This window comes from Macadamia integrifolia, unplaced genomic scaffold, assembly GCF_013358625.1.
Source record: "Macadamia integrifolia cultivar HAES 741 unplaced genomic scaffold, SCU_Mint_v3 scaffold951, whole genome shotgun sequence".
Classification (NCBI taxonomy): Eukaryota; Viridiplantae; Streptophyta; class Magnoliopsida; order Proteales; family Proteaceae; genus Macadamia; species Macadamia integrifolia.
Window position 1 is genome coordinate 259798 of NW_024870594.1, and position 22357 is coordinate 282154.

The following is a 22357-nucleotide window of genomic DNA, read 5'->3' on the forward strand; positions in this document are numbered from 1 at the left end:
CCAAATCCAAAAATAGCCTTCTCTAGCCGAAGCTCTGTCCGAACACAAACCCGAAAGTAACCGTTCCTAGCCGGAACTCTGTCCTTATGCCATCACAGTTAGCATCTCTCATGAAAGGAAGTTAGAGGTCAAGACCATCTTCCCCTGAGCCAGGAGAATCCGAAAGATAGTCCGAGCTGGTACTAATCAGGGGCCCGCACCCCTTAACCCAAAACAAGGGTCAAGCTCAGGTATAATTTCTTACTCAAATTAGCATAATGTAGACTTTATATTGACCTTGTTTTAGTGTATATAATCATTTAAATTCAGCCAATGTACATATGTGTGATAACCTAGCCATGCATGCGGAATAGTAATAATTATGGAAAATGTTCATTCTTAGGCATCTAGTAGGAAGACCGGTTGAACCAAGCAGATTGGGTGCCTAACACCTTCCCAATTCTGTAACCTAACACTTACCCTAAATCTCTGAACCAGACCAACTTTCGGGCCCTTTTCCCATGAATCAAGCCCACCTCTGGGTCCTAGGCTCATAACCCTATGTGGTGACTCCAAACCCCCATTTGTATGATCCTGATCCTCGTATTGGACCATCATCAAACTCCCGTCTCAAATGGTAAATTTTACACTCTTGTGAAATAGGCCTCCACGTATCTCTGAGCGACAATACGGTGGTGCGGGGCCTACAAGCAAAGCATATACGACATGAACCCCTCCCCTCACATGAAAAAGAGATGAAGGAGAGAGGAGGGAGGACGGATTTGATGAATCATGAGTCCATTTCTAGCTGCTACCTTCACACTCCAAGTGATAGATACCGAATGAAGATCCTGACCACCTTTAGAATCTCGATCTTCCCATATCTAATGAACTGCTTAATTTCCTTCTTTTCCCATCCGAAGAAGTCTTGAATTTGTTCTGAGTAGTATTTCTTCAAGGATGGTTGAATCAATTTTCCCTTTGGTGGAGATAATATACAAACTCAAAATTCTTCGAGAGTTGGGCAGATCTCAACCAGCTCAAACTAAAATACGTGAAGAATTTTATCCTAGTGTTGAGGCACATGTCGGAGTAAATCGTGATATAATTTTACACACCCAACCCGATTGAGCATTGACATATTCATAGATTCTAGTAGTCCTGGTGCCATTATGTTTACATCTAAGGTCTATTTTCTCAATGTCTCATCCAAAGAGCCCATGACCTTCCCTGCAGTCATCACAAACAAAGAGGAGATGTAATGATTTGTTAAAGTATCACTCGTTAGCTATTGACATAACCAAAACTATACCATTGTGGCATCAAACTCCTTTTTTTTTTTTTTTACTAATCAAGGATGGGGAATGAACAGACCTTGATATACTAATGCTGGTTGGTGACTTTTGGGGGATGAAATTCTGGATAAGAATATGGAGGACTATAGGTGAGTGATAGATACCTAATGGCCTTGTATGCCAAGTGGCGATTCTTGGGGGACACAAGGTATGATGATCTTTTTAGATACCTTGATTATTAATCTAGGAACCAATTTATTGCCTTGAGATTGTTGAGACCGTACTTACATATGTCAAGTTGCATACATATCCCTTGAGAGGAATCAGGTCTAGCGTAGTTCAGGCTATTTACCCTTTCAAACATAATATTTCTTGAGTTAATCCATGTTGACCAGTCTGGGTATTTCTTCACTGTTGTGGTTTATGATTTTCACAACCTTGCCTGGTAGGATTTCTTTGACAGTGAATGGGCTACTCCAGTTGGGCTTGAATTTTCCTCTTAGGTCATGAAATAGGGCTCTTTGTTCTCAGAGAATAAGCTCACTCTCTTCTATGTGATGGAGCTTCATATTCTTGTTAAGGGCTCTTGTCATTCTCAGTTGATATTTCTTTAGATTGTCCATGGCCTTTATATGTCTTTCATTGAGAAAGTTAAGCTCGTCGTGTCTGGCCTTCATCCATTCTCCTTCAGGTAATTGACTATCAAGTAGTACCCTTAAGGATGGTAATAGGATTTCCACAGACAGGACTGCCTTAGCCCCATATACCAAAGAAAAAGGAGTTGCCCCTGTTAAGGATTGTACAAAGGTCCAATATACCCATAAAACAAGTGATAGCTTATCTGCCCAGTCCTTATATGTTTCAACTATTTTTGTAGGATGACCTTGATGTTCTTGTTAGCTGCTTCTACTACCCCATTGGTTTGCTACATGTAAGTGGTAGAGTGATGCCTTTTGATATCGAACTTTGTACAGATTATATCAGTTTTGGCCCAGAAATGGGATCTTTGATCCGATATCAGCTCTTGAGGCATTCCATATCAGCAAATGATGTTTTCTTGGATGAATTTTGCCACCTTAGCAGATGTGAGAATTCTATATGACTAAGCTTCTACCCACTTAGTGAAATAATCAATGGCTACCAAGATGAACTCGTGACTATTGGATGCTTTAGGGTTGACCTTTCCTATTATATCAATGCCCCAAGTAGAGAATGCCCAAGGAGAACTGAGTGAGTGCCGCTTCGTTGGAGGGATATATATGATATTGGCAAATATCTAAAATTTATGGCATTTCTTGACAAATCCCACACAATCTACTTCTATTGTGTTCTAATAGTATCCCAGTCTGAGAATCTTTCAAGTTAGCATTTTTGCATTCATATGGGATCCATAAAGGTCTTGATGAATTTCCACCATGATTGTTGTAGCTTGCTCTTCATCCACACACAACAACTGTATTCCATCATAGAATCTTTTGTACATTAAGTCCCCTTGAAGGATAAACTGGGTGGCATATCTCCTTATAAATTTCTTTTCTCTATCTGTGGCTTCAACCAAGCACTTCCTTTCCTTAATGAAATCTACAATGTGGGAAAACCAAGACCGACCATCTATAGCGAGAGAGTTCACCAAATTCTGATAAATGGGCCTACTTCTTTGTTTCACTAATGGTTGGACCCTAGCCATAGGGTTGCATTCTACCATGGAGGCCAAGGTTGCAAGGGCATTGGCAAATCAGTTGTTATCCCTCTGGAAGTATACGAACAAGATCTTCTCAAAGTTTCCAATCACTTCTTCCAGATGTTCTTAATACAGCTTCATTTTCTCATCTCTGGTCTTCCACTTTCCTTGCTTTTGACAGATGACAATGGAGGAATCACCATACACCTTGATCTTTTTTACCCCAATGGTCAAAGCGATTTCGAGCCCTAAGGCACAAGCTTCATATTTGGCAATATTGTTGGTACAGGGTAAATCAAGGTGAAATGATGAAGGCAAGTAAAGGCCGTCATGAGTGACAAGTAATATTCCCGCATCACACCCCTTTTGATTAGCTACTCCATCAAAGAACAACTACGATTCATTAGATGTGTCTTCTTCTTCTATTGCTGTGATTTCTTCATCTGAGAAGTCATCATCTAGGGTTCTTCCATCTTCTATGGGGTGGGCAGCCAAATGATCGGCTATAGCTTGCCCCTTGATAGATTTCTAAGCAACATAGGTGATGTCAAATTCTGATAACAATAGTAGCCATCGAGCCATCCTTCCTGTTAGAGCTAGTTTCTCAAAGAGGTACTTGATTGGATCCATCCTTGAGATCAAACATACCGGATAAGCTACCATCTAGTGTTGCATCCCTTTTGTTACCCAAATCAGTGCAGTATAAGTTCTTTCTAAATATGTGTATCGTGTCTCATATTCTAAGAACTTTTTACTAAGGTAGTATATGGCATGCTCTACTCCCTTTTTTGTTTTCTTTTGCACTAGCAATGAGCCCATGGAATATTCTCCCACTGATAAGTACAACAGATGTGGTTCCCTCCACTGGTGGGTTTATGAGATATCCCTTTATCTTATCAAAAGCTTGTTGGCATTGGCCATTCCATTCTGTGGGCTCATATTTTTTTAGCAGCTTGAAGATTGGTTCACATATCGTAGTCAGTTGAGCTATGAACCTACTGATATACTAGATCTGACCTAGAAACCCTCGAATCTGCTTCTTAGTGTGAGGTGTAGACATTTCTTAGATTGCTTTGATCTTGATGGGGTCAACTTCAATGCCCCTTTCACTCACCAAGAATCCCAATAACTTTCCTACCATTACCCCAAATACACACTTTTGAGGATTCAACTTCAGCTAATATTTCTTGATCCTTTCGAAAATTCATCTTAGTACGGGTATATGCCCCTGTCGATCCGTTGACTTCACTATCATGTCATGCAGTATGGTTGTAGCTGCTCTTTGATAAGTTACCCAAGCTTTCTTCAATCCAAAGGGCATCACCTTGTAACAATAGGTTCCCCATGGAGTGGTGAAGGCTATCTTTTCACGATCCTCTGGGTGCATGCTCACTTGATTGTATCCCAAGAACCCTCCATAAATGATAGCAAGGCATGCCCCGCTATGTTGTCCACCAATACATTAATGTGAGGTAATAGAAAGTCATCTTTAGGGCTCACCTTGCTAAGATCTCGGAAGTCCATGCACATTCGTACCTTTCCATCTTTCTTGGGCATTGGTACTATATTGGTCAACCATTGAGGGTACTTCACCATCTGTAGAAACCCTACATTCTATTGTTTCACGACTTCTTTGATCTTTTCACTCCATTCTAGATGCATTCTTCTGAGCTTCTGTTTGACTAGCTTTGCCCTAGGTAGATCAGAAAATGATATTATACGATGTTGGGGTCTATCCCAGGAATATCTTCATAAGACCAAGTGAAAACTTTAGCGAAATCCTTCAGAAGACTAATCATCTGCTCTAATTCTTCATCATCCAAGGTAGTACCAATTTTTACCTCTCAAAGGCATTGGTCAATTCCTAAATTAATAACCTGGGTATCCTCACGGATGGGTTGGGCTTTCTTTGGTTTGCATTGTTTTATTAGATCATGATATTTATTAAGATCATCATAAAAAAAAGGAGGCAATTCATAGTCGGAATTAGAAATTTCATTTATGAAAGAAGGAGTAACAGACTCGGCACACACGGACTCTAGACTTTCCTCATGGGGGAAGATAAAATCATAAAGAAAATACTCGACAACAGACTCTACTACAGGCTCGACGACTGACTTGATGCTTTTGTCGGTGGTATTTAGGTTGGTTGACTTAGTAACATGAGTAAAATTGAAGTTCTCTCCGATGCTTGTCTAGTTTAGGAGTGGTTCAATGGCTCGATGGATGAGTAGATGTGGAAAAGGGCCTTTTTCTTCTTCAAGGAAGGTCACTGCTATTTCTTCAGTGGTGATGACATTGTTCTCTTTGATAGATAGTTACTTCTTCACAAATACAAGTTGATCAACCTCATACTCTCTGAAGTTGAACTTTCTGAGGGGCGAGAAGCAGTGGAGACTGCTCAATCCCCTTTCCATGAAGTCAAACTTTTCAAGCCTATTGGTTGAGGCCATCCCTTTTCCTCAGTCACATCTCTGACCACCATCACAGACCTTTCCGTTGCAGTTGATTCGGGTACAGTACATGCAGACCATCATTCTTTGTGCTCTTCTTTGCTTTGCATACATGCTCCTTCCTTTTAAGGGTCTAGGCTAGAGCTCTTGAGCTCGTGGTTCTTACAGAAATGAACAGATGTGGCTCTTTAGATCAGTGGGAAGCTGTAAACTCCAGATGAGTCTTATCTTCTATTCCCACTCTCTTTTTAGGAGGACTCGGGGACTTAGTGCCTCCTTTAACTGGATTAATGTTGTAGGGTTGCTATAGGAAGACCCATTCTCAATCAATGCAATTTTTTCTATTCCAGTATCACCTTCTGTATCACTCCCTATATAGATTAATGCGTTGTGCATTACTGCTTTGAGGAGGTCATTTATGACTTCTTTAATTGTCTCCGGATTGTCCTCATTAGGTATGGTTGTCTGAATTAGAGAAGTAAGATCAACATCTTGATTTTCCCCTAAGAAATTCACTGAACCTGTTGACAAGGTCATCTTTGGAGAATTCGGTAAGGTAAACATGTCCTTCCAACTATACCCGCCAATCCATCCTTCTTTTGGGTTATCCACTGAACCTTGAGAATGGGACTGGTATGAAGGTGATGAGGGATATGAGGTGGGGTAATATTAGGGTGATGTGATGTAAGAGGTAGGATATTGTGATGAAGATAGGAGGTGGCAAGATGATGATGAGGCTCCTTTTCCTTGATGGTGTGGTGAAGGATGATGGTATAATGGAAGTTGATGGTATGGCGGAGGTTGATGGTATGGCAAAGGTTGGTAGTGTAGTGGAGGTTGATTGTATGGTATGGTGTATTCTCCTATTGATAATGAAGGAGGGATGGTGGATGCTTGATCTTCTTCTTCTGATGACTCTTCGCTTTTGGGAGTCCTTATGTCCTTGGCCTTTTGCCTTATGACTTTTCAATAGACGCGGGCATTCATGTGATTCTTCCAAGCTCTGGGTGTGATGAGTTGAGTGGGATCACTCTTTGTTGATTCTTCCTCTAATACGCTAACTGTTACATGATTAGGGAGTGGATTGGTATTGACATTGGGAGGTTGCTTGACTTTGACTTCAATTGTCCTGTTGTCTATCAAATCTTGGATTGCATGTTGAAGACCTAGGCACCTTTCAGTGGTATGCCCCTTCTGAGTGTGGTAAGCACAATATTCATGGTCCTTGTACCAAGCTAGGGGAGGATTGTTAATTACTCTTAGAGCCACTGTCCTTAACAATCCTTGTTTCTTGAGCTTCTCATACACTACTGCCACGGGCATTGCCAAATCAGTAAACTGTCTCCTTAGGCGAGAAGCCTTTTGAACAGGAGCATCTGCTTGTATCACAAAAGGTTGTGAAGAGGTGACGGGTGATACTGACTATTGGACCATGGCTACCACATTGGTTTTGAGACCCTTTCCTCGTACAACTCTGGTGTTCTTTCCCACATCTTGGGAGGACCCTTGATACTGGGCATCCCTTAGGATTCTATTTTCCACACGTGTGCCAATGCCTATCAAGGCATCTAAAGTCTACAGATGTAGGTAGTAGAGAACATCATTTTAAGGCTTAGAGAAGTTTTCAATCAACATTTCTACTTGCTATGCCTTAGAAGGTTGGTCTGCCATCTTAGTGGCCTTCCTATCCCATCTGGTTGTCCATAAGTTGCCATAATTTAGCGATGCTGAGGAAGACTTTGAGATGAGCCTTAGGGTCCCCTGACCCATCAAATCTATCAGTCTGCCATTTGAACTTCTCGGGACTCCTTGCCCTGGAGAAGAAACTCATATCATCTGAATCCATCACTTGACTTTCCAAACTCTTTCCTGTTTGGATCAGATTTTCAACTTTTCCAATTGCTCTCTGATTTTTCTTTCTTTCTTTTCTCCGAAGGTTCCATTCGGACATTTGCCGCAAATTCCTCTTCCTCATCTTCAATCACCACTCTGGGTGGACCTAGAAATAGGTTCCTTGTCGACCATTCGGGCGAGTAAGTGAAACTCCTCATTGACCAGTTGGCCTGACTTACCCTAGTTCTCCTGAATCTACTTGAGAAAAATTCCCATAATAACCTATGGGTCCATTCTATTCCAATTCTCCTGTAGCCTATGCTGGTTCGTCCCTGGGATTAGTCCAAGGAGGGTTTCAGAGCATGTGCAATATCTGGGCCAATCCATTATTGACCTCAGCCATTTCTGTCTACAAGGTCTCTACGGGGTGGACCCATACTTACTCGGGTGATTCAAGGTTGTGCGGATCCATATGAACTGGGTTGTAGTCATTTGGAAGCAGACAATCTCGGAGAGACAATGGAGGTGACACTGGACTTAAACGAGTCAACCGGTTACCTTGACGTGTCCAAATGGACCGTGGAGAATACTTGAGGTGTGGACTTGTGCCTGAACCAAAAGTGGCTTATTTTAGGATTCTTATATTCCCAACCCTTTGTTCATTCATCCATTCAATTATCAATCAATGATTCATCAAAAGTTAGTCCACTTAATGATAGGGAGTGGATAGAGGTTGATACTCCTAGTCCACTCAATGTCATAGGTGGGAGATACACACAAATGGCTTGACCAGAATACTCCTATAAGACATTCTCTACCAATAAATTCATGTTTTCCTTAATCTTATCCCACTAGGTGACATTCCTCCTAATTTCCTCAGGTCTTTTAGATAATTTGTCATTTTGCAGGACCTAAATGGGAATCACCCCGGAGTCACATATACCAAATCATCCATATCTCATTTCTAAGGAGAAAGGACACCTTTGATCTAAAACCCACTTAGGAGAGAATTTCTTTATGGCCAGAATGTATTATAAGAAGATTCCTTTTCAAGACCTTAAACAAATTCTACAGATCAGCTTGTGGCATTTCTAGCGTTCTCCATCTATTTCCTATAAGATGCGAGTATGCAGTGAATGATATAGGACCGATCAGGCTTCCTTGATAGGATCTATATATGCAAGGTACATGATCCTTTTGATATACCCAAAGGTACAAGATCAAGGGGTGACTTCCTTGCCCATTACTCGTGACTACACATGAGGTTAAACAACTGGCCACGGGGTGTGGAACCGTGAGTGATTGTGTGTAAAAGTGTAATGCGGAAATATCATTATTCGATCTCAGAATGTCATAAAGTGCGCAAACCTTCGCGAGGGTTCTGGTACAAATAAGAACATCCTTACCATTTAATAATACCCCACACCCTTGTACAGGAAGCAACTATCATTTTCTCTCAGAGTGCTCTCCATAACATACACTGTCCTCCCCGAGGATGTAGGTATGATAGGGAGTCCCTCATCAAATGATTTCACTTCGAGCACGATGCATAATGCGGTTAGCGAATACAAGTACAAACATAGGGTTAGCTAAACATATTTTCAAATAGATGTAGTGGAAAATGTTCTTGCATTTAATGGTAGCATCTAGTGTTGGAAGCTTGACATGTCCCCAGTGGAGTAGCCACTGTGAGGGTAGTGGCCAAGAAAAGACCTCTCTTCTCCTTTTGTGGGGAGAAAGAAGAGACTTTTATCATTTGGGCCTCTCTCCTCTCTTTCTCTTTCTTAGGGATGGGTGTGTCGTGTGTCCTTACCCATAGGCCTTGCACCACCATACCATTGCTTTGAGATACGTGGAGGCCTATTTCATAGGAGTGCAAAGGTCGTCATTGAGATGGGGATTTGATGGTGGTCCAATATGAGGGATTAGGTTCATACAAAAGGATTTTGAGTCACCGCCTAGGATTATGGGCGTAGGACCCAGGGATAGGGCCGATTCCTGAGAAAAGGGTTCGAAAGTTGGTCTGGTCTAGAGATTTAGGTTACATGTCAAGTTGTAGAGTTGGAAAGGTGTTAGGCACATAATCTACTTGGTTTAACCAGTTTTTCTACTAGATGCTTAAGAATGAACATTTTCTACAATTATTCCTATTCCGTATGCAGGGCTAAGTTATCACACATATATATATTGACTGAATTTAAATCATTATATACACTAGAACAAGGTCAATATAAAGTCTACATTATGCTAATTAGATTGAGAAATTATACCAGAGCTTGACCCCTGTTTTGGGTCAAGAGGGTAGACCCCCTGATTAATGCTGGCACAAACTGTCACACCTCGTTCACACAGAATCAGACCGGGAATGAGTTAACACCTGTTAACCCAAAACTTGCCAGGATCATCTGATATAGTAACCATAGCACAGTATACACACACTAAACAAAGCAATTTTGGTATTTCAGCGGAAGTCTTACATATATTTACCTATAAATATCCCAATACCCTTGATATCCAAATTGGATTACATAATACATTTATATGTGGGCCCACAGGCCTGATATATACACAAGAAATATAATTTAAACATCTAGAGCACAAGAGGGGTAATATTTTAAAATAATCAAAAAGAATCCCAGTATGGTATTAATGTTGTTGACCTGCAACATAGCTATTGCATGGGCACTCGGCCCCTTGGCCAGATCTTTAGAGATCCACTTGTTTTCAACTGGAAACTCCACAGTGGGCCCAAGCTCTAGCTCTTCAGTCGGATAACCTGTAAGATCAATTAAAAATGGTGAGCACGTGGGATGAGCTCACTAGTCCAGCAAGTGAAAAGAAAGACCAAGCAAGCATACACATTACAAATGAACCTATATGCATGCAGTTCATTTTATTATCTTAGTCTACCTAGACAACAATTCTAAGTCATAGGTTATGTGCTATTCACAACCACAGTAAAATGGGTCTTACCCTGCATTAAATTATAAGCAATAGGATTGGCTCTCTTGTTATATCACTAAAGTTACTGACAATCCTAATAATCAGATGAGCGTAAATTTAGCAGCCACTATTGGTACACAACCTCGGGCTTCCCCCCAGTGATATACCCAACACCTAAACCCCTGCTGGGAAGGGTCATAGCACAAGGATATGTCATTCCTAACTGTATGCTCCTACATGAGATAGTACGACTACATAGTGCCACCGCGTCCCATTCCATGGGCCATCAATGCATTCGTGTCCAAGCTGACTACGACATCTAGTCTAGCAATGCAGCATATTCAATAGTTTAAAGTCATCCATCTCATATCTTAAAGCAAGAATAAGCATTTAATAGTTGAATATAACAACATGTCAAGTCATAATGAATTTCATAATGCACACGTCAATGCATACAATGGCACATGTGGATGACTAGTCTACACACAATAATGAAATGATGACATGGCTAGTCTACAACCAAAATGGAATAATGTAAAAACACTCCAAAATAAAGTCAATGTCCTCTTCCCACTTACCTAATTGTGTACAAAGATCACCCTTGGTACGGAAGATCCGACGTGCGATGACGCTAGTTTCTACTACAACCTATCATAAAAAGAGTTAGGTTTAGTATATCTCTACTTTATGCTCATAACCAATGAGGTATGATGATCCCAATGTGTTTATAATCACTAGAGAAGGTTACCCAACAAATTTGGGCCCAATTGAAACCCAAGAAGTTAGATTGGTAGGTCAACCGACGGGTAAGGTACCCACCAGTCCTTGCTTCTCACTAGACCCAAAGGCTCTACTTGGAGTGGCAGGCTTGGAGTGACGGGCCAGGTGCCCACCGGTCTTACCCACTGGTCTTACTCATCGATTGAGCTAGCAACTCTACCTGGACCGACGAGATAGGAGTGGTGGGCCAGGTGCCCACCGATCTTGCTCGTCGATCTAACGAATAGCTCAACTAGGACAGGTGGGATCCGGATTGGTGGGTCCTACCATTTTTAGGCACCCACCACTCAGAATCGAGATTTTTTTGATGTTCTTTTCCATTCACCATTCCACCTTGGGAAAACTAAAAGGGGTTGATTTGACCTCATTTTCCATAAATCTAAGGTCACACATCATGATTCCAACATAGATCTATGATTGATTCAAAGTTCCAAACTAGGGTTTTACCTCCTTGCTCAAGAACACTTCAAAACCTCAAATCTTCTCTTTAGCTTAAGAGATCAATAAATGCTTCACAAATCTTGCAAGTTCTTCCTCAAAATCCTTCATAAACAACATGTAGGTCCTTTATTAAACCTTACATTCCCATTCCCAAGAGAGATAACAAGATATAAAGGATTTGTACCCAAAATCATAGGATTTCACTTAGTGTTTTATGAGGGTTTAAGAAATACCGTCTTTACTCACCTAAAAAGTAGATCTTAAGATGAGGGTCACATTTCCAACGTTGGATTCAAGAGATCTAACCTCGGTGATGCACAATAATCATCCTCTTCCCCTTTTTCTTCTTTCTTCCTCTCTCCTCTTTCTTCTTTTTCTCTCTTCTCTACTTTTCTCGCCCACCGAGTAAAACAATAAATGAGGATGAAAGAAAGGTAATAAATGTTATTTATAGTTGGGTCAAAATATCTAAATATTAGAGTGGTAGGTCACACTGGTGGGTCCGACCCACCCATGACCACCCACCAATTAGCCAAAACTTAGCCGAAAAAGTGGGATTTTTTATAAGGCTTGGCCCCGACACGTATTTCACTCTCGGTAATTGATCAACATGTGTACTTGGTATAAAATATGGTTACATACCTTTATTATATTATATGACCTGGTGATACGTACAAGTGCACGGCTTGGGCACACAGACCTCACTAGGTACTGACTCCAACTCATCTGACCAACCTGAGTTCAGAGTCACCCTTGCCATCATGTTTCATAAGGTACTCACCTCAGCTCGCTCGGGTTTAGGTCTTGCAAGACCAAATCGAACCAACCGAGAAATCAGACCAGGCTTAGAAGGTAGGGTATCACACAAACTTTCTTATGGATTCTCCCGACTCAGGGAAAGATGATCTTGACCTCCAACTTCCTTTTTCGAGAAATGCTAACTGTGGTAATATTTGGACATAGTTCTAGCTAGGAATGATTACTTTCGGGTTTGAATTCCGATAGAGCTTCAAATAGGGAAGGCTACTTCTGGGCTTAGGCTGAGGTGTCAATTCGGCAAAGCTTCCACTAGGGATAGCCTACTTCTGGATTCTAGCTAAGGTGGCACTCCGACAGAGCTTCTATTGGGGATAGGCTATGGAAGGGTTAGGCTGAGGTGGCACTCCGATAGAGCTTCCGCTAGGAATAGGCTATGGGAAGGCTAGGCTGAGGTAGCACTCCAGCAAAGCTTCTGTTGGGGATATGCTATGGGAGGGCTAGGCTGAGGTGGCACTCTGGCAGAGCTTCTGCTAGGAATTGGCTATAAGAGGGTTTGAAAAAACTTAAATAATTGAGAAACTTTGAAGGCCCAAAGAACACTTTGAAACTATGAAGATAGCTTCGAAGACTTGAAGAACCTCAAAGGTGGGGAAGACTAAGGCAAAGTTTCTCCTGCACAAAATGCTTACTCAAAAAAAGTAGATGATTAAAGAACTTCGAAGGCCCAAATAACACTTTGAAGATCTTTCTAAAGACCTGAAGAACCTCAAGGGGGGAGGGGGAGGAAAGAAGGCAGAGCTTCTCTACAAGGGGTGCTCACTAGGAGGCTTAAGTGTGTAAAACCAAAGGGAGGGGCTATTTATAGATTTTTTGGACCAATGGGGAGGAAAGGGGAATTTCCTTGGCTAATGGGTTTAAAAAGTGATTTTTCTAAACCAATAGGGTAACAAAGTGAATTTTTGGACCAATGGGGTGAAGGGTGAATTTCTTGGGCCAATGAGGTGTAGAGATACTTTCTTGGGCCAATGAGATGAAAATATGAATTTTTGGTCCAATGGGAGGTTGTGGTGTAGGGCACACTAGCGGGGCAATGTGGAGTACACAAGCAGGTGAAAAAAGAATCTCTTCACAAATTTGGTCATCGGAATGAGGATTTCGATCACTAGTGGGGGTGTCGGGGCTTGACGAGGGCTTCGGGGCTCAACAGGGGCGTCAAGCCTCCAGTGGGGGCACCAGGGCTCCAGCAGGGGTGTTGGGGCTTTGATAGGGGCATTGGGCTCTAGAAGGGGCATTGGGGCTTCGATGGGGGTGTTGGGGCTCCGACAGGGGCACCGGGGCTCGACTGGGGTGCTAGGGCTTCGATGGGGGCGCCAAGGCTCTAGCGGGGGCACCAAAGGCACTAGGGCCTCAGGAGTCTAGTCAGGTGCACATAGGGTTTTGATAGGGGTCACCGAGACTCTAGCGGGGGTGCCAGGGTTCACGGGGCTAGCAAAGCCAAATTGTGTGCATGAGGACGTGCAATGTTGGGCAAGGTTGGTGCATGTGTGGGAGGGGTTTGGGTGCTCAAGGCAAAGTGTGGGGGCTTGCATGGGCGAGGTTTGGGTACTCAAGGCAAGGTTTGGGGGCTTACATGGGCAAGGTTTGGGCACTAAAGGCAAGGTGTGGTGGCTTGTATGGGCGGGGTTTGGGTACTCAAAGCAAGGTGTGGGGGCTTGTATGGGCGGGGTTTGGGCACTCAAGGCAAGGTATGGAGGCTTGCATGGGCGGGGTTTAGGCTCTCATGGAGTAACTTCTGGAAATGATTACGGGAGATTTGATCGTCTGATTTTAATGTACCATATATCATAGGAATCGTGATTTCGAGTACTATACATCTGTATGGTCACCTTGGACTGAATTCCTTTGTATATAAAAAGTCATAATTGGACCCTTCTTTTCCCTCGTACGGGAATTTTGGGATTTTTGGGTGAGTATGGAATGTTTCTAGGTTGGGTTACCTCAGTCAAATATCATCTCTATCAATCGAAAGCGAGAAGTCACATCTGAGATTTGTAAGTCATCCTAGCCGGGGGAGGGTGACAAAACTGGGTGTCTACAGGGGTCACTTGTTCGAAGGGTTCTTAGTAAAAGGAAAAGCTTTGTACTAGAGGGAGAGGGTACAGATCTTTGTTAACCCGAAGCAAAGCGACAAAGGCGCAATGAGAAATAGGTTCCATCTGAATAGGAACAGGTTCTTCCGATCCATGGAAATGCTAAGGGAACCCAGAAATGAAATAAGGGATTGGCCCTTACGAACAACTTGATGCACTATATCCCTTCAACCCATTGAGTGAAATGTGACAAAAGAAAGGAAATCCATAGACCGACCCCATCATCTCCCCCCCATAGGAACCAAGGACGCCTTTGGCATCCAGGGGTCAAGGACGGAGCAATAAACAAATTCCAGCTAAATAGAAGATCTACGTGACCAAATTTTCCTATTCAAAAGAATATCTCTTTTCTTCTGCATTCTCAATAGGAATGCATCAGAATGCATCAACAAAACTGCCCTTCCATATAGATCATCGTGGCATGAACTCAGAATTTCTTCACTTCGAATCAACCCCACTTGCAATGCTAATGTGATCATTCATTTTTCTCTAAGATGGACCTTAATCAGAAGGATGACTTAAAGAAAATTTTGTGATCAGGCAATACTATAGAGGGTGGTTGTATATCAACTCGACCATCCCTTGATCCTAACCCCTATTGACAAATGGATATGCACCTAGTTAGACTTACTACGGTTGAACGTCGCATTGTGTATGTCATCAAATAAAACTATATACATGATAGCCTTCGTGCCATAGTGACACTAATTAGGATTTATGATGTTTAGCTTAATATTGCATATGGAATGATGCTACTCATAATAAGGGTGAAACAGGGTCGGGTTGGGCTAGGTTTCTTAAAACCCAAGCCCAACTATGTATCCCTTTAATTGGGCCCGAGACCAGCCCAACCCTGCCAGAGCTTGGAAAAATTAAACCCTAAACCGCCCTCAGGGCAAGCTAGGTTGGGTCGGGTTATTACATACATCTAATGCCAAGACATTATTCCAACAGATTTTTTTTAAATCAAAAGTGGGTGATGACTGATGAGTTTATACTTTATAGTATTGTATTGGGTTTTTTAAAGTAAAAAATGTGAGTGGTGTGTGCATGGAACATTATAATTAATTATACTATAACATATGTTACAATGTGTATATATTATAATAATATGTACAACTAACGATGTAAAAGGAGTATATATATCACATATCATATAATCAAGGACTCGGGGTTAAAACTCAGGGTTGGGTTGGGCTGGGCCTAGAACTCAACCTGGGCCCAACCCTACCCTAACTCAGGGTTGGGATTTTTCAACCCTAACCCACCCTCAAGGTCCAAAAACTTGGCCAAGCCTTGTTTTGGCTCAGGGCCGGTTAGGGTGAGTTCGGGTTGTCAAGGCCAAACTTTCACCCCTAACTCATAGGGTATGTTAGCCATTGTTGCATCTTCCATAGATCTAGATCATACTATGTGTAATATATCCCCATGCCTATTGTTAATTCAACTTATTCCCATGGTGAATCCCAATCCTGAATGAACCTTCCCCATTAATTTTATTCCATTTTTCTCCATTGGTTAGTTAAACTCAATTGCACTAGTTTAGTTTGACACTTTAATTGTTAGAATTATCTTGCATACTTAGTTAAATTAGTACTTTCTTGATACTTTCACTCTGCCTAATCTGGAAGTGTGTTAATTAAGCACTCGACCTCCCTGAGTTCGACCCATAGCTACAGCTAACATTGCGCGCTTACAGTTAGTATAATTAGTGTGGCTTACATTTGAGTGCAACATTACTCAAGAAAGCAAGGTGAAGAAGGCTAAAAAGGTAGTGATGTCGGCACCTTAGACTAAGAAAATGTTGGGCAAGGGTTGAAGCATACTTGGACTTCACATTGACCGAAACATGAAAGTTACACCATGTGTGTAAAATTCTAGAAATAAAAAAGAAAAAATAGAATGGTGTCAATATCACAATACATTAATTCCAATTGACACTGCATAAATAATATCATAAAATACCCTTTACTTCATGACTGTCCTTGAGTTGTGAAAAAGGCAAGGATGAGTTCATCTGCAATTAGGGTTGATCATGAATGCTAATCAACGGCGACCTCGAATGTAAGTACCAAAAAGGCAGATGAAGTAGTACAAGTGTTCTCATTGTAAAGAAGTGAGAATGTAAAATATTGTGCCACCCAATGAATCCGAGGTTGATCAGTAGCAATACTTGATTGGAATGATAAGCTTAGTATCGAGAATGTGGAATAGTGAGAATGATAATAGATCCAAGTGCGTAGACCTGAGATCAAGTTGTATGGGTGATGTAACAATAAAGAAAACAATTTATGAGGTAAGAATGTGAGGAAACACTATGGACCATTGAGAATATGGATTGTGTAATCAATTAATATATGTCTGAGTATGTAAAGAAAGCATAAAATAAAAAATAACAAAAAAGTAAAATATGATATCTACAATTGTGAAGATTTAAATTTTTAAATTAAAAGTAAACTGTGGATAATAGGACCTTTGGTGGAATAATGAGAATACTTAGCATGCTTGAATTTAGTGTGAGGTCAAGCAGTGTGAATGGAGGTATGGAAGTTTGATTGCATAAAGTCAGAAGCCCAAAAATTGTGAAGCCAAGTAAATGATGGGATACTATCTTGAGTATTTGGTAGAAACTATAAAATAACAGTAAGAAAAAAAAAAGGGAATATACTATAATATAATTAATGGTTTGACTTAGGAGAAATGATATGGAAATGGAATCCACAAGTATGGTTTTCATATAGTGAAGAGAGTGAAACTATTGATCAGCTAATTTAGAATTAGTATAAAATTGTAGGACTCTGTAGATCTTCACAGAGGTCAGATCTGAGTAACCTGGTAAAGATACATGGGCAAGATAGAAATAATATTTGTATGCGCAAAGATATAACAGGATTGATATTGGAAAGTGAGAAGTAGAGTGGTATGCTGATTTTGTAGTTCTTGAGGAACTAAGGATATGAATGGATAAGGGACCAATATGACCAATAGATGTGTTGTTGCTAAGATCAGCCAATACCACTAAGATATGTGGCCATGTTAGCAACACTGTGGAAATTCGATGTTGCAACTCAATGGATAAGAGTGGTTGAATCAATGTAATGGGAGTTTATTGAGTATGAACGAGAATGCTTTCTGATTGGCTCAAGGTACTGATTAGTCAGGTAGTTGGAATCCTGAAAATGAATATAAGCCAATACAAAAATAATATCACTTATAAGTTGCTACTACTAGAGTGAGAAATTGGTCCTCAAAGATGAGCAACTCCACAAATTTCGAGGAAGAAATTTTTGTAAGGAGAGGGGAATCATAACACCCTGAAATTTGAAGCAACTAAGTCCAAGGGTATGGCCCAACTCATAACATGAAGTAGGTTGTATTGCTATGGATCTAAGTAATACCGAAGCAAAAGAGAGAATTAGGCTGACCCATAGATCCAAGGGAAGGAGTACAAATGGCCACAAAAGGGGTGAGACCAGTCCTACACTTGGTGGACTTAAGAACCCAAAACTTAGGACAGCGGATGAGCTAAAATGGGCATACCGGCAGGTTACCCGACTGGCAGAATGCTAGAAAAGTGTTTTTCCTATGTGGGGCCCACATGCCTACACCCATGAGCCTCACACTTACCCACTATGTAGAGGTCCTAATGCTGACCAAATCCAACCTAATAGGTCAGTATTTGGAGGGGTCTATCAAAAAGAATTTAATTTTAATTATATTTAGTTCCATGTTTCTAAAAATTAATTTTAGAAAGTAATTTTTGGTGTGTTTAAGCCAAACGGGCCCTAAGGACCCTTTGGCAGAATCATAAGGCAAAGGAGCCATCACTGTTTCACCTATTTGCTGCTGCAAATTCAGTGGAACAGCAGCAAAAGAAGATTTCCCTAAGATGCATACATGGTCTTATGAAAATTTCTAATATATGCCAGGACTCGAGTGGGGAGGTGTGAATTCACATACTGTTTGGGGTCGAAAGGTATCAATTCCCTCCAGTTTGACAGGCATGAAATGCATGGGAAAGTAGGGTCGTTCTTCCCCTTTTTTCAATGGGCTGCCGCAAGCCAAAACCAATTGGTACTCTTTACTTCCGTCCCGAAACCTATCATAAAAGTTCAAATTTTACCAGGTTAGGGCACGAGTGTAACACCATGATACCTGAAGCTAACGTCCTTTTGCTAGATTCATGTCAACACGTATCCTCGTTGAGTATCTTAGGTTCCTAATTTTTAGCAATTTAATATTCAAAGTCAGTTTTAGTCTTTTACTATCCAAGGACAGCTCCACTTTCCAAGATCATGTTTAAATCCCTCTCTGAAATCCAAACCAACTGTTGAGCAGAGCCACTGATCCTAGACCAACATCTGCAGACACCCAATTTTGTCACCCTCCCCTAGCTACAATGATTCATGGATTGTGGAAGTGACCTTTGATTTCAATTGACATAAAATTTGACTTTCTGAAGTAATCCAGACTCAAAAAAACCACCCTCGCACTGAACCTAGAAACCCTAAATCTAAACCAATATTTTTGAAGAGAAGGGGGGTCCAATTATGGTATAGCATATACTGAGGAATCAAGTCCAAGTAGCTATACAGATAGGTGATTCCAACGATATATGGTACTCCAAAATAGGACCATCAAATCTCTCACAATCATCTCTAGAAGTCAAAACCCCTACAGATAGTCTGATCAGAATCTAGGATATTCCTAGAATATTCCATTATAACCCTCAAAAAAACTTTTTAGGACTACGAGCTCTATGGCCCAGCACAAAAACTTCTTAGGACTACGAGACCCATAGCTCCACAAAAAAATTGGCAGCCAATGAGCCCCGAGGCCCCACGAACAAGTCCCACCTGAAAAGTGTCCAAAATTGGCAAGGCCACAAAATTCCCTCCTTGAAGTCCAAAAAACTATAAATAACCCACTATTCACCCTTCCCAAAACAATCATGATAGGTCTACCTATCCCCTCCCTTTTGGTGAGTAAGCCCACTTGTTAGCTTCCCCCTTGCAAGCCTAGTCTCTTGTTAGTCTTTCTCCTTGTAACAATCCTAGTCCCTTGCTAGCCTTTGCAAGCCTAACCTCTGCCGAAGTCTTAGTCCAAGAACTAGCCTTTGCAAACCTAACCTCTCCTGAATTCTTAGTACAAGAACTAGCCTTTGCAAGAAAAACTTCTCTGCCAAAGCCTTAGTCAAAGAACTAGCCTCTGCAATCTGAACCTGAGCCGAAGGTTTAGCCTGAGAACCAGCCTTCACAAGCCAAACCTTTGTCCTAATATCTAGAGGAAAAAAAAAGGATTACAAGAATGTCAAAATTTAAGGAGAGAGAAAGCCGGTGGTCGAGACCACTTTCTCTTGAGCTGGGAGAACTTGAGAGACGATCCACATTCATTTCAGTAGGGGCCTATCCCTTTGACCCAAAACAGGGGTCAAGCTTAAGTATGATTTCCTACTTAGTCAACAAGATATAGACCCTCTATTTATATTGTGGTAATGTATATATTAAATAATTTAGTTATGCATGCGGTATAGGGATATAGCGAAAAATGTTCGTTGCTAAGCGTCTCTAGGAAGACCGATTATACTGGGTGGAGTGGGTACCTAACACCTTCCTAACTCCATAACTTGGCATGTACCCCATTCTCTGGTCCAGACCAACTTCTGGGCCCTTACCTTAGGGATTGAGCCCTCCATCAGGTCCTAGGCCCTTAACCCTAGGTGGTGACTCCAAAATTTCTTTATGATCCCCAATCCCCATATTGGCCAATTAGATCAGCAAATCGAATCCCAAAATCCTTGAAAAATCCCATAACTGAAGGTCGAGCTCTAGCTATTACCCTCATAGTACCTCTCTCAGCCAACTAACCCAATTAACCAACTTGGCTCCCAAAATCATATGCAGATCACTAATTGACCCACACAGCTATAAGTCTCATTTCTGCCTAACAGGACCAAGTTACTGTATTTTGGTCTCCTAATACCAATATTAAGGTGGTATATAATTTCCAAAGCTTTTTGGTTAACTGAGTAGGATTTCCCACATAGCTAGGGCTCATATAGACATTCTCTCTCTTCTTTCATTCCTTTCTAGATTATCTCCCTTCTAAACCAATTAAGTCTGTCTCGAAGCTTGTTACACATGTTCGAGATAGTAGGAGTCACTTAGCAATACTGGGGAATCCCAACAGTGTTTTTAGACTCCCACTGGTGGTTCTGGCTTGGGTCCACCAGTTGGCCACAGCAACCTACCAGACAAGGCCTGCAAAAACCAAAATTCTGCCCATCTATGGACAGAATCTTTCGGGACAAATTCCCAAGTTCTAGGCCTCCAATTTCACTCCGCTATCCCCTTTTATGATACGTAATATGGGTAAGGTGCTTAATTGGCCAATTACAATCCAATTCTCCCAAACCCTATTTCAGTTAATTGAGTCCTAATAAGGTTTTCTGGGAATTAGCTGGGATTCCTATCAAAATGAGCAAACAAGGATCTATCCCACTTAATTCATCACCCAATCACATTTAATTGGGTTTATTAAATTTATAGAAACTCTTACCTAGATCTAATTTGGGTTCTTTTACTGGGTACAGAGTCAATTGGGTTCCAATTTCCCTACCTGGGTGACCCAGCTATATTTTCTACCCATTCCTGAACCAAGTTGGGGATGTATATGACTTTATCCCACTTCCAATTAAAATTAATTTTGCTTAATTGGCAAAAGCCCTATGGTTTAGGCTTCCTGGGATAGTTGTACAACCAATTGTATTCCAATCTGGGTCCCAAAATTAGGGTTGTAGTTGTAGGGAGCTGAATTGAGTCACCACAACTAATTCCCCTTCACTGATTCAACTCTACTCTAACCCTAACCTACTGGTCGAATTCTAACTCTACAAATTCATAGGGTTAGTTAAGGAATTTTACCTCCTCTCATTTCTTGGGACTTGCAGGTGTAGCAATGGGTGTCCTAGTGCAGCTGTCCAGCTCTCAAGCACCTTCCCAATAGAGGCAGCAACCTTAGCAGCCCTTTGGATCTTCTCTGGTAGAAAATGAGAAATGGCAGCAACATCTTCTTGGTAGGGAAGCAGCCTCCTGGCAGCAATAGGGACAGCTATAGCCCAAACCAACCCCCCTTCCTTCTTCTTCCTCTTCCTTCTCCTTCTTCTTCTTCTTTTCTTCCTTTCTTTTCTTCCTACCTACGAACGTAGAGCAGCAATAGAGAGAAAGGGTTGAGTTCCCTTTTACATAGGGTCCAACCAAATGGACTTTAGGGTCTATGTGACTGTACGCCTAAAATAAATTAATAACCATAATGTGTAATAACTCCTTGTGGACCCCACTCCCAGCTAATCTAAGAGATGGTATTCAATCAGCATTTAGAGCCCTATTTGTGAGGTAAGTAGGGTGTGCTGATGTGGAAGAGTATGGGCCCCATAATAAAAGATTCCAAATTATTCTATAGATAGGCCCTCTGATAGGTACAACCAGCTGGCCGATTGTCAGCTGGATAACCTACCAATGACCTTATTTTTTGTCCACCAGCAGCCTTAACCCTTGAGCTTCAAATTCCACTAAGTTTGGGACTTGTTCCACATCTTTTAACTATTTTATCCCCCCTACTTGGCTAGTGGATTTACCAAATTTCTCCCCTGATTGCAAGAAATGTTGGTCCACAGTAGGATAGCCTATTGCCTTGGTTCCAACTAGGTCCTAACACTGGCGTTCAGCTACTTCCAGTTCCAGGGTGTTATAGGGAAAGAGTTCAAGAAAAAGTTCTTGGTGGTGGTGGAGTAGAGAAGAACCAATGCAAAAAGTAGTGGCTTAATCAAAACCAAAGAATCCTATCTTAGCTTAACTCATAAAGGTTCAGGCCAACATCTCGATTTGGGGACTACTAATGGCTTCCCCCTCTCACCAAGAAACCGTCCTCAAGTCCCTCACTAAAGTGCAAGTGCCTATTGAAATTGATCTGACATAACTCTCACAGAGAGTAGGGGCAACTTATGTAATGCAGTCATTGATGTTTTCAGACTTCGAGCTACCT

At 41.4% G+C, this 22357-nt stretch overlaps 1 long non-coding RNA gene across 1 annotated transcript; it reads right to left on the reverse strand.

The window, feature by feature from the left end:
• Positions 1-9680: 9680 nt before the first annotated feature.
• LOC122070588 lies at positions 9681-21550 on the reverse strand. Its single transcript, XR_006137860.1, has 2 exons — positions 21238-21550; positions 9681-10017 (listed from the first exon to the last, which is right to left on the reverse strand). It is a non-coding gene; the product is annotated as an uncharacterized LOC122070588 (long non-coding RNA).
• Positions 21551-22357: the final 807 nt, after the last annotated feature.